Below are 11,439 nucleotides of genomic sequence, written 5' to 3'. Positions count from 1 at the left end.
TCCCTACTCCAGATTAAACAGCCTGATAAATTGGATTCTCTAACCTAAAAGACAAACCAGAGGCTGCTCCTCTGGCAGCTCTCTGCTGCCCTCTCTTGTTGTAAAACGAAACAGGTCAATTGCTCCAAGCACAAAAATCTCATTTCAGGTTTCGGGAATGCTCAGCATTTATTGAGGGCCTACTATGTGCCAGGCATTGTGCTAGGTATTGGAGATACAATAGTGGGCAAAATCAGAAAACGCCCCTGCTCTCATGAAGATTCCACTACAATGGAAAGGAAGGACAGGCATTAATCAACTAATCATATAAGTAAACATAATGCCGGAACTTAAACGTGTAATGAAATGCAATGAAAGCCTATAATAAGGGATTTGACCTTGTCAGAGAGGCTGAGGAAGGCTTCCTAGAGGTAGGATGCTTGCTGAGAATGAAGGATGAATGGAATAAACAGAACGAAGAGGGAGGGGAACATTCCTGAGGAGAGGCAGCATGCGTTACAAAGTCTGTGCCAGGAGGGAGAATGGTAACTACAAGGGAACACAGGAAAATCCGTGTAGCCAGAGGAAGGAGAGAGTGGAAAGGCAGGCACAGGAGAGGCTGAGCGGGTGCTGCGAGGTGAGCTACAGGCCAGTGTAGAGGCCCATGTAAGAGGTTATGGTAGTTTAAAATGTTAAGGTAGGGTCTACAGACGTGCCACCCTGAAAAGGACCGATCTCTTCTGATTTCAGAAGCTAAGCAGGGTTGGGCCTGGTTAGTACTTGGATGGGAGACCACCTAGGAAGATCAGGTGCTGTAGGTGTAAAATAATAATAAATAATAATAAAGCGTTAAGATAGAGCCCCAGAGAATGAAGAGATTTGAAAAACATTTAGAAAATATTTTCAGTATTTAGGAAATGTAATCAAAAGAATTTTGTGATAGATTGGATATCTATAGAGGGGAAGGGGAAGGAGAGTTCCAAGAAGACACCTAGTTTCTTGACCTGCATAATAGATGGACACTGCAGCCATTATCTGAGTTTGGAGGTAACTATGTGATCCATAAATTGTATACCACGCAGACAATAGGTTATTCAGATATGGAGCTCAGAAAAGAGGTCTGGAATAAAGATATAAGTGTGTGTGCTATCTGCATATGGGCTGAAGCCTGTCAAGGAGGATACTGCCCAGGAGAGTAGTTCTCACTACTGAGTAGGACCCCCAGGGGGATTTCGGGAGTTTTGTAGAAGTAGAGAAATGGGGACAAGTATCTTACAGTGATTAGGGATTGCTACTGCCATTCAGTGTGTGTGTGTGTGTGTGGGAGGTAGGAGGGGTGCAGAGGGGCAGGATGCTAGACACCTTGCAAGGCACAGCACAGTTCACAGAAAAGAAATATCCCACGGCCCACATGAAAGTTAAAAAGCTGTTTTAAATTATCTGAGCATCGAATCAAACTTCATCTTCCATAGGAAAATCAAGGCTTTTATTTCTTGCTCAGTTTCAATTTATATTAAAATTTCTAGGAATGTAAATTAAGGGAAAAGTGGACTGTTGTTTAGTATTTACCCAGAGCTACTTACCATTAAAATCACATCACTAGTTGAAATTAATTTAAAAAAAGAAAGAAAGAAAGAAAGAAAATTGCATCGCTGCCTGTGGTAGCTGACATTCTTCTGTCAGTCTGCAGTGTAGACTCTACATAAAGAATACTCACATTCGCAGTCAATGATTCTAAATACGGGCACAGCATTTGGCTACTTCATTATGCCTTCTGAATGGCCAAGCACACATATATGGAAATATCTATTAAGGATAAATTATTTTCCTTTATATTATAGATAGGACATTATATGCTTTTTAATTACATGTTGTTATAAGAAGGAGGCATTTGGGCTAATGGGCTGGTGAACCACCAGCCCAGGGAGAGAGTCTAGAGTGAGAAGGAAACAGAGGAGGCTTTGGAAGGAGCCTTGGTGGATTCCAACACTTAATGGCCAGCTGGGAATGGCCTTACAGGGTTAGACAAAGGAGGCGAAAAACCAGCTCACTCAGGTTTGCTGGAGAAGCAAAGAAAAGAGACCATTTAGAGAAAGAATACACAGTTAACCATGTCAGATGTTACTGAGAAGTCAAAGAGGATGGGAACTAGAAAATGTCATCTTATTTAGCAATCTGGGGGATGTCACTGATAATTTGGCAAGAGCTATTTTAGTGGACTGATAGGGCCAGAGTGGAGAGTTGGGGAGTAAGGGGTAGGGTGGGAAGATGGCGATGATTACAATATGCTTCTTAGAGAATTTAGGTTATAAAGGGAGAATAATAGAAGGTGATGGGGAGATGAGTAGGAGGTTGTGGTTTGGTTTGGTTTTCGTTTATATTTGTTTAAGAGAAAGACTCATATACATATATTTGCTAATATGACCTTTGTTTCTCCAGTGGAAACTAATTATGTGGGCCCCCTCCACTCAGGGGAGCTTAGGATGGTTGAAATTGGCAAGAGAGAAAGGGGAAGAAGGTGGGATCATGGGCAACATCTGGAGTTGGAGCTGAGTTCAAGACCGGTCCCCCTCTCACTGTATGCAACATTCTAGAGAGCCCATGAAATTTGCCTTATTGAATTTCATGAAATTAAGTTCAGCTTGGTGAGTTCTGAATTAATCCCTCACATTCTAGCTTCCTGTAAGCAGGCAAAACAGGTGAGGGAGTAGAACAGACTGCTCTAACTCACCTGTTGTCACAGACAGAAAGAAGATCATGAAAAAGCACTATATAAAAATTCACTCATAAAGCTAATTGATGATCTTAAGCCTATAGCTTTAGTCATTTTCTCTAGGTAAAAATGTCTATTAGATTTCTCAGATTCTTCCTCCCTCTCTACCTCTTCTTCGTGACCATGTCTATCAGTGGAAAAGGTGCCCTAGAACCTGCGTAGCATTCTCTGATTTCTCTGACCTCAGAGTGGACATCCTGCTGCTTTTGTAGCTAAAATCAGTAGCTGGTATAACTTGTGACCTGGTCCCGAGGGGCTCTGTCAGGATCTGGACATGCTCCATTGGCGACTCAGTCTCCCACCCTGCTCAATGGGAGTACACCTCTCTGAGGATAACCACATCACTTAATTGGGATACTTTAAAGAGTGACAGAGGGCATTAACCGGAGAGGATGCTGGGAGTGCAGATGAAACCAGGGCTGTCCTGGACAAACTAAAGGGTACAATCACCCTACATCTAAGTCTCTGCCACGTACCCTACCGGACCTTGGCCAGGCATCCACACCCGGCCTTTGCTAGTGGACACTTTGCACTTTCACATCAAACAAGCACATCCAACATGAGAACACAGAACCTTGGGGAACAGACCAGAAGCCCCTGCCTAGCCATGCCAGTCTGACCAATTAACTACACCAGACCCCACACTTTAGCTGAGGGCCTGCCTGTCTTTGTGGTTTCCTCAAACAACAAGATATTTCTAATGTTTCCTTTTTCAAAATTTGACCCCCACGCAGGATTTTGGGTTGGCATGAGAAAATGCAAAACACCCGCCTCTACCTGCCTCCTCTTCTCTCTTTTGGCTCTTTTCCCACCAACACCTAGGACAAGAGAGCAAGAGGCTCTCTCCCCTTCCTTCTACCATGGAGCAGCAAAGCTCGTGACCAAGATGTCACAGCTGGAAGGAGTATCTTCTCAACAGGAGAAATCCATGCATTGAGTACTCAATTCATATTATGTTAAAGCAGGAGCTGAAGAAATTTAGAAAATCCCCTCAAAAGAGCAGTCAGACTTTTGAAAGTTGTTACTGTCTTACAGGAAATATCCCATTGTGAATGTCAAAGTGGAATAAGAATGTCAAAATTTTCTTCTGTAACAGTTTTATTCTCCCTAGAACAGATGCATGCCCTGGACCAGCAAGGGAGACAGTAACTTACTCAAAAGGAAAGAAATCTTTTTTACCCCCCAAAAATCTGTATTAGTTAAGTTTTTTAATCTCTTATAATCCTATTACCAATGCTCTTTAACTTTATATTACCTCATCTGAATATAAACACTAATATATATAAACCTATCAAAAGACTGTCAAACTACATGAGGCAAAAATTGATACACTGCAAGAAGAAATAGATGAATCCACAATTATAGCTGGAGACTTCAACAGCCCTCTATAGGAAATGGACAGATCCATCAAGCAGAAAATCAGTAAAGACATAGTTGAACTCAACAACACCATCAATCACCTGGATGTAATTGACATCTATACACTACTTCATCCAACAATGATAGAATACACATTTTTCTTAAACTCTCATGAAACATTCATCAAGATAGACCACAGTCTGGCCATAAAACACACCTAAACAAATTTAAAAGAATAGAAATCATACGATGTTAGCTCTTGACCACAATGGAATTGAACTAGAAATCAAGAACAGAAAGGTAACTAGAAAATCCCAAAATGTGTGGAGATTAAACATCACAGATCTAACACGTGGTGGAGAGGAAGTCAACCCTGCTCTTACTGACTCTCATCCCATTATATCACAGAGTTTCTCAAGTATTTGGGGCATATAGTTTTGTTGTGGCAATTTCACCTGAATCTCTCTCTACCAAAAAATGCCACCATTCTCTCAGTAAAATATACATGGAAGAGCATAAAATTAGACCTGCCTTTGTTCATCAAAAGAAAAGTTCTTTACATCAGTCTGAGTATTTAATAATAATTTGGCTAATGTAAAACAACTTTCAGCTTCTTTCTTCCAAGGAATAATGTGATATAAAATAGGGGAGGACAGAGTGTTACAATGTAGCTATATTCTTTCTATAATTCATGAAGCAATTGAGGAGAAGGAGACAATGATAAAAAATGTTGACCAGTAAATAAGGCAGAGAGTGTATGAGTATAGGCAATAAGAAGAAACACTTGATCTTAATTAAAAAGAAAAGAAATAATCCAGTTCATATTTAAGCCAAGCAGAACTTTCCCAAGTGCCAAAACTCACCACCCCCTGTACCACCAATACCATTACCAACCACCATTTCATGTACTGACTGACTGAGAAAATCAACTACTTGTATGAGCACAATGGTGTCCTGGTACCAAATGTCAACAGTACCCTTCAAGATAGAGCACTGGTTAAGAGGATCAAAGTCATAGGTGAACAAAGGCAGAAGTCACTTGATTGCCATGAAAAACGAATAAGCTCATTTCATCTTCATGCCTTCGATTCCTCTCCATATATTGGTGATGCAGCCAGAGGGTATTTGGAACACTTAATTTAGAAGCTAAAGTAGGCAGCTTAGGAAATTAGAGTGTGAGCATTTGCCTTCACTTAAAACAATGGGACAACTTAACTAGGAAGCTTGCAAATTGCGTAATGTCATGTATGAAAATAAAACCTAGAATTTAGTTGCCTTAAAAATAAAGAGAATATGGGCCACTCTAGCCAATGAGTCTCTGAAACTGGAAACTTGACAGTCATTGATCATAGGGGAATGTAAAGGAATTGTTTTAAAGGAAGCTAGTTACAGTGGCAGACAGCTAAGTCAAATGACCTCGAAGCCCCCTGCAGGCTCAATAGGTTTATGTTTTTATGGCGACATGTGCAATTCCCTCTGGAAAATGTGCATTCTGGGTGGAGACAGTAGAGAAGAATTTCTATCTCATCCCTTCTGAATTCATACTTTTGCTCAGCATCAGCTAAGTAATAAGAACCATATTCTAAGTGGAGGCCACTGGTTCTGACACTGTCAGACATCATTAGATGCTGTATTAGTCCAATAACCAAGTGCTCCTAAAAACCTAAATCGTGCCCATGTGGTTAAAAGAACACCCTAATTGCATAGTTCCTGTGAACGAATCATCGAAATTCACATTTTCATTTACAGTTTTCCAATTTTAACATAAAACATTCTCAGAAACTTTGTCAAAAGGCAGATGTCTTAAAGAGGATTTTATTTTCCCATAGGCATAATGTTATAATCAGATATTCAGTTACCGAAGACTAAGCATCAGAAAACTCATAGGCATAGATGAGCAACAACAGGATATAAAACCAAAGATACATCTACAGATTCCCATGATAGAACTTAGTGAGTTTATATGAAATCGTAAATATTAGTGGCGGAAGCCACCTAAGAAATTATCTAGGAGCAGTCCCCCCCACCTCACGCAGTGGGGCTACATCACTTGCTGGGAAGCTTGATAAAGAGCACAGATTCCCAGACCCCATTTCCAGAGATGTTGATGACGTATGGGATGGGAAACAAAATGCTGTATTTCTCTTTTACTTTTTCCAGGAGATTCAGATTTAGATTGGTGCATGGCTACTAAATTGGTTACATGAATTGCTCGAGGTTACATAACTAGTGTCAGAGTTGGACCTCAAACCTGGATCTTCTGATTTCCAGATCAACATTCTTTCCACATGAAAGCACTTGCTATACAGAAATCCTACATATGTTGCTTATACAAGAGCCTGAATATACTAAAAACTATAGTACTGGAATACATGGAAAAGTGCCACCTGTTACAAAGTTGCCCAAATAACAGTATTTAGCTATCACAAACCTAAATTAGTTAACTAATTCTACTTGCATTTTTAAAAGTATAAAAGGATGTTCAGAATTATAACTAGGATAACCAAGGTCTCTGAATTAGCCTTCCAGAAGAAATTTGCACCAATACTTTAAATTCTGATAAATCTCCTTGCCCGGCAGCAGGTCCACGTTATGCACTCTACTTGTAGGAGCTTCTTGAGTCTGATCCTCTCATTCCTCTTCTTTTCTTTGCTCGTCCTAGTTATTTTTTTCTCTCCATCTCTAATTAAGTCACCTCCACTACCCTCACCATCCCAAAACCATCGAGGGTAGCCCTGGAGGAGAAAGGAAGCCATGGAGGGCAGCACGTGAGGTGAGTGAGGACTTAGAAAGGCCAGTGAGAAAGGCCACTTCTGAGTCTTCTTTGATGATCCTGCTAATTAACGGTCCTTTAAAAAACAAAACAAACCAAGTAAACATAAAAGCTGTTTAACTACCTCTTCTTTCCTTCCCAGCATCACTTGTGCCTACTTGTAGAAGCTACAGGGAGCCCCTGAGAAGTACACCAGATCTCCTTTGGGCACCTCCACATATTCCCTTCTCCACAGTTTTGTGAGCAGCATTACTCAGGTCTCCAGGAGATCCCCTGGTATCAGCACATTCTCACAGGCCAAGAGAGGAGGTTCTGGCATTCCTTAGATCAGCGAGGTTCACTGATCTCCATCACCACCTTCCACTCCTCCTGCTAGGCCAGCAGGACCACTGCACAACTGCTCCTAGCTCCCCCTAGGGCTCATGCATAACTGGACAGGGCCTTGCCTCCTCCCTGAGGCTCTCCTGTCATTGCTCAAGTGTCAGATGCCAAGAGGCTCGCTCAGCATACTCACGAAAGCATGAGCCTCGTGGCTAGTGCTACAGATGCTATCACTGGAGCTAGTTTTTCCAACAGCTGCCTAAGGGACCGAATAAGTACTACAAAGTGCCAGGGGCAAACTCTGATCAATGAAAGACAAGAAGGGGAAGAGCAGGAACTGATAAATAAATTCCTCCTCCTTCCTCCCAGTTCCATGTCATAAGTTTCCACTTGGCCTCTCCAGAGATTTCTCGCAGCTATGTTTCCCAGTGAAATGGGAACCATCCTTATTTCTTTACTCCTTTCCCAGCATCACTTCCCTTTTCCCTTCACTCTTGCTTCCCTGGGACTGTACTCCTAATAAAGCTCTAGCCCTACGGAACCCCAGCTAAGTCAAAGAGTGAACTCAGTTATCAGTGACAATTACACCACAAAGTAAGGAGATTCAATTTAAAAAGAAAAACACAGGACTGTCTGCTTTCAAAAGACTCTTTGGGGAGGGGGCAGTAGCGACCCATATAAATGACACTGGCTGTTCTTCTTCTAGATTTACTGATTAAATGCCAATGGTTTCATCAGTAAAGGAACGTGTCTGATGAATTTCTGTTTACATTTTTAGCCATTAACATTTTTGGCAGTGAATTAATTATAAGACCACCAGTTGCACATTTAGATTTCAATCACTGCTCCTCACATGCAACTGAAATATAGAGTTACTGATGATTTGGATATCAAATTTAGATGTCTGTACTCAGGAAGGTAAAATGTGCAGATGTCAATAACCCGAAAGATTAAATATTTATATGCCTGCGGAAGCAAAATATTTAGTGATCAATAATTTACTGACATATTTTCTTCACCCGTCAGGAAGGAAATGAATAGCTGCATTTATGTTTTTTACGCATCACAGTTGTGGTAAGCTGATAACATGAGCTTGAATAAAGTATCTGAGAGGCCAAGAAGTTAAATGAATACGCACAGTTAATTTTTCTCTTTGGACACCAGCATCTATGAAAATGGATACCACTAAGACATCAAGACATCAATTCTATCTTCGAATCGTACCTCAAATCTACCCATTTCTTTCTTCCTCCATAGATTTTCACCCTAATCCAGGATACATTTTTCCACTTATTTAGTAGAAACTGTGTCTTGCTTCCATTTTCACATTCCAATTCATTCTCCATGGACGACCCAGAGGGATCTTTTTAAAACATAAATCAGGACAGAACGAAACATAAATCAGATGCTAACATCCCTGCTTAAGACCTTCTGATATTTTCCCACTGAACTTAGGATATGTCAAAACCTCTTATCCTGTCTCATGGGGCCTCTTATTAGCTGGCCCCTGTCTCCCATTCAGATCTCAACTCATCCTGTCTTCCTCTGCATCCAAGGTGTTCCTGCCACAGTGACCTTCTTTCTAAACCTCCAACACATCAAACTCCTTTCCGCTCTTGTTGGCATCAGCCGTTCCCTATACCTGGAGTTAATTCCTTCTATCTTCACAGGACTGTATCCTCCATCTCAGGAGTCACAGCCTTAAATGTTACATCTTCAGAGAGGCCTCCCGGGTCACTCTGTCAAAAGCCAAAATGCTTATCCCTATCTGGTAGCATCCTTTTGACATATTTCATAACCTCCATGGGGGCAGAGACTGTTGTGTTTACCACTATAGCCTAGCACCACGTTCATGGCTACACATATACTAAATGTTTCTCGGATGCCAGTTATATAAAAGAATCCTGAAACATTCTCAGATTCTCCCAAGTCACAAATATTGTAGCACATAATTTTCTAAAAACATGAAGCTATGTGGACTATTTCACATAGATCCAAACCATTAGTTAGTCCAATGTTCTACTCTTTAATCTATTTAAATAGCTATCTTCTCCCTAATAAACATTTTCTTAAACCGCTTTATTTTGTCTTCATTTCCATTATCAGCACTAGTAGTTTACTTTCTACAGAGTTTACTTTTTCACTAATAAACAAAATTTTTAATATTTCAAGAGATTTCCAGAATATAAAACAAGTCTACAACGCAAAGCCAGTTGAGGGAGGAATGCTGGTTGTTCTTGACCAGCAGGCACATGACTATCCTGAGCAGCCCCGTCTCTCAAGGTCAGGAGACTCCAGTCTGTGCCCCAGAACTATCTAGATGGGGTGAATGTAAAATCTGTGAAAACAAAGGGCCTGCTGTACTTACTCCTCAGTTTTTTTAATTTTGTTTTGTCTTTTAATTTTTAAGAGCAAAAAGAAACACATCAATTAAAGCTGCATGGTTTTATTTTGTATGCCTATAAGAGATGAGGTTGTCTGTTCTGAAGAATAGAGTTGCCAGTTTGTCTCAGAGGATTTCTGGGTGTCAGAGAATCTGCTGAGAACTGGATCGGTGCCAGCATATCCACTGGCCTAAATCGCTGAAACTACAGTAATGAAATCTGTCCGCTGCCTCCTGATGCCAACCAGAACAGAAGTGCTTGACTTTTAGCATGAGTAACTTCTACGCTTCCTTTCATATTTTTAAGGTTAACCCGAGAAATGATTTCCGATTTTCAGCCACTTTTGCTCTTTTTTATCTTTTACATTATCATATGCTATTGAAGAACAGAGTTTAAAAAGGATGAGAGAGGCTGAGTCAAAAACAAGGCTCAGAGAATCCTTAGCCCTGACTGAACAACCCTTAGAACTAAACATTATGTAAAAAACAACAACAAAAAAAGAGGAAAAAATAATTTTAAAAACCCAGAAAAAAAAACAGAAAAGAAAAAGAAAAAGAAAAAAGAAAACAAAAGAGAGAAAAAATATTTTTTTAAAAAAAGAAAAACTAGAAAGATAAAACAAAAGAATAAAACTAAACATTATGAGGCTTATATCAAACTAAATCTAGCAAAATTCAGTTGACTTATTTTTTAGCTGGATAGATTTAAAATCAAATAATATTAATATTCAATTTTCTCATAGAAAGACATGAGTACCTTAGCTAAAATAAATATTAATATTTTTGCATAATTAACACTCTTCCCAAAAGGGATCTCAGTAAAGCAAAAAAGTCTAGGAATTGGATATTTTATTAATAACTGTTCTTACTGTCTTTGTACTTAACTATCTCTTAAGACGAAATGTCTTTGTTAATTAAATTTTTATTTATATCAAATTAATACTGCCTATAGCTTAAAAAGTGAAATAGTTTTATCTGGCCAATAACACACAAGATAGCAGTGTCCTACCCCACCCCGAGTCCCTATTTCCACATGCCAGAAGTCACTATTCTGATTTTTTCAAGTGTTTCTCCTGTATATGCACTTCAAATATATCTAAATAACACTCTTAATATGCTATTTCTTGATTTTTTAGTTTTAGATAATACCGCTTGTCTTGCTGCTATGGAAAATGTAGATTTAATTCTCTTTTATCTCCCTTTCCCCCATACGTTTGTCTTCCCACCTCATTTATTTTTAAGTGTATATCCAGTGCTTTCATTATTACAAGTATAAATATTATTTACTGCTACACCAATCTAATGTGTTATAGTTATATTTTCTTTCTCGAAAATTTATTTTGTTTTGTTTTCAAATCTCTGTGTGTTTATCTCATTCCACACATCATGTTTGCTCATCATATAAGTCATGAGTGAATGAATTGATGAATGAAATAACTGAATAAACAAACGAATAAAATATCTAAAAGAGAATGAGTAAAATAAAAGAGTAAATGCTTGCATGAAACCTGGAAGGAGAGATGAATGGAAACAGGATTCACTGTTTATCTTGCATTTCCAAAGAAGGAATTTGCTGGATATAGCCTCTGGTATAGACAGTGTGGTAAAATATTAATAAACGGACCATGATCTGTAGAATCAGATATTCAGGTTTGGGTACATGCTCAGGCACTTAGTGACTATATGACCTTAGGCAAATCACTTACATTCCCCGGGTCTGTTTTCTTACCTCTAAAATGACAATAATACCTAGGGTAATACACAGTGTTATGATGACTTTAAATAAGAATACATGGCGAGTGTCTCTTTGGTGCCTGATACAGAGTAAGAACCGATAATGACCGTGATTAT

The 11,439-nt window shown here is 39.4% G+C and overlaps 1 protein-coding gene and 1 pseudogene across 2 annotated transcripts in view; one reads left to right on the top strand and one right to left on the bottom strand.

The window, feature by feature from the left end:
• The window catches only part of FUT10 (fucosyltransferase 10), a 57,998-nt gene that overhangs the window by 35,863 nt on the left and 10,696 nt on the right, over positions 1-11,439 (bottom strand). The gene's annotated exons all lie outside the window — the stretch shown is intronic.
• LOC112483406 lies at positions 682-800 on the top strand (annotated as a pseudogene).

The sequence above is a fragment of the Pteropus alecto genome, unplaced genomic scaffold (assembly GCF_000325575.1).
Source record: "Pteropus alecto unplaced genomic scaffold, ASM32557v1 scaffold24, whole genome shotgun sequence".
Classification (NCBI taxonomy): domain Eukaryota; kingdom Metazoa; phylum Chordata; class Mammalia; order Chiroptera; family Pteropodidae; genus Pteropus; species Pteropus alecto.
This window is presented reverse-complemented; position numbering and strand designations above follow the sequence as displayed.